Here is a 2,500-nt window from a genome sequence, read left to right as displayed (position 1 = left end):
TATATGAAACTCGAATTTAAGCCATATTAAACTGGTAATATTGTGATTTTATGCCTGGTTTTCCATACGTTAGTTTAAATAGAAAGTTATGGAATATAACCTTGGCATATTGGCACTAAAATATATAATAAAGACATTTCAAATCAAACTGAAATGTATTGAAATGAATTTTTCCCATACATTTTTGACAATGTGAGGTGTGCATGGCAAAAAACACTCACGGTGAAGGCATGTGATATAATATGAAAATATCAAAAGTTAACTAACCAATGATATTGAAGCATATAAATCGAATCATAACTATATGAAACTCGAATTTAAGCCATATTAAACTGGTAATATTGTGATTTTATGCCTGGTTTTCCATACGTTAGTTTAAATAAAGAGTTATGGAATATAACCTTGGCATATTGGCACTAAAATATATAATAAAGACATTTCAAATCAAACTGAAATGTATTGAAATGAATTTTTCCCATACATTTTTGACAATGTGAGGTGTGCATGGCAAAAAACACTCACGGTGAAGGCATGTGATATAATATGAAAATATCAAAAGTTAACTAACCAATGATATTGAAGCATATAAATCGAATCATAACTATATGAAACTCGAATTTAAGCCATATTAAACTGGTAATATTGTGATTTTATGCCTGGTTTTTTCCATACGTTAGTTTAAATAGAAAAAATTTTCGAATATATATACATATATGAAGAATTCATATTAGCTATACTAACATGTTATGGAATATAACCTTGGCATATTGGCACTAAAATATATAATAAAGACATTTCAAATCAAACTGAAATGTATTGAAATGAATTTTCCCCATACATTTTTGACAATGTGAGGTGTGCATGGCAAAAAACACCACGGTGAAGGCATGTGAAATGATATGAAAATATCAAAAGTTAACTAACCAATGATATTGAAACATATAAATCGAATCATAACTATATGAAACTCGAATTTAAGCCATATTAAACTGGTAATATTGTGATTTTATGCCTGGTTTTCCATACGTTAGTTTAAATAGAAAGTTATGGAATATAACCTTGGCATATTGGCACTAAAATATATAATAAAGACATTTCAAATCAAACTGAAATGTATTGAAATGAATTTTTCCCATACATTTTTGACAATGTGAGGTGTGCATGGCAAAAAACACTCACGGTGAAGGCATGTGATATAATATGAAAATATCAAAAGTTAACTAACCAATGATATTGAAGCATATAAATCGAATCATAACTATATGAAACTCGAATTTAAGCCATATTAAACTGGTAATATTGTGATTTTATGCCTGGTTTTCCATACGTTAGTTTAAATAAAGAGTTATGGAATATAACCTTGGCATATTGGCACTAAAATATATAATAAAGACATTTCAAATCAAACTGAAATGTATTGAAATGAATTTTTCCCATACATTTTTGACAATGTGAGGTGTGCATGGCAAAAAACACTCACGGTGAAGGCATGTGATATAATATGAAAATATCAAAAGTTAACTAACCAATGATATTGAAGCATATAAATCGAATCATAACTATATGAAACTCGAATTTGAGCCATATTAAACTGGTAATATTGTGATTTTATGCCTGGTTTTCCATACGTTAGTTTAAATAGAAAAAAATTCTCGAATATATATACATATATGAAGAATCTATATTCTATACTAACATTTTATGGAATATAACCTTGGCATATTGCCATTAAAATATATAATAAAGACATTTCAAGTCAAACTGAAATGTATTGAAATGAATTTTTCCCATACATTTTTGACAATGTGAGGTGTGCATGGCAAAAAACACTCACGGTGAAGGCATGTGAAATATAATATGAAAATATCAAAAGTTAACTAACCAATGATATTGAAGCATATAAATCGAATCATAACTATATGAAACTCGAATTTAAGCCATATTAAACTGTTAATATTGTGATTTTATGCCTGGTTTTCCATACGTTAGTTTAAATAAAGAGTTATGGAATATAACCTTGGCATATTGGCACTAAAATATATAATAAAGACATTTCAAATCAAACTGAAATGTATTGAAATGAATTTTTCCCATACATTTTTGACAATGTGAGGTGTGCATGGCAAAAAACACTCACGGTGAAGGCATGTGATATAATATGAAAATATCAAAAGTTAACTAACCAATGATATTGAAGCATATAAATCGAATCATAACTATATGAAACTCGAATTTGAGCCATATTAAACTGGTAATATTGTGATTTTATGCCTGGTTTTCCATACGTTAGTTTAAATAAAGAGTTATGGAATATAACCTTGGCATATTGGCACTAAAATATATAATAAAGACATTTCAAATCAAACTGAAATGTATTGAAATGAATTTTTCCCATACATTTTTGACAATGTGAGGTGTGCATGGCAAAAAACACTCACGGTGAAGGCATGTGATATAATATGAAAATATCAAAAGTTAACTAACCAATGATATTGAAGCA

The sequence above is a fragment of the Anastrepha obliqua genome, unplaced genomic scaffold (assembly GCF_027943255.1).
Source record: "Anastrepha obliqua isolate idAnaObli1 unplaced genomic scaffold, idAnaObli1_1.0 ptg000079l, whole genome shotgun sequence".
NCBI classification, from domain to species: Eukaryota; Metazoa; Arthropoda; class Insecta; order Diptera; family Tephritidae; genus Anastrepha; species Anastrepha obliqua.
Note: the sequence above shows the minus strand (reverse complement) of the source record.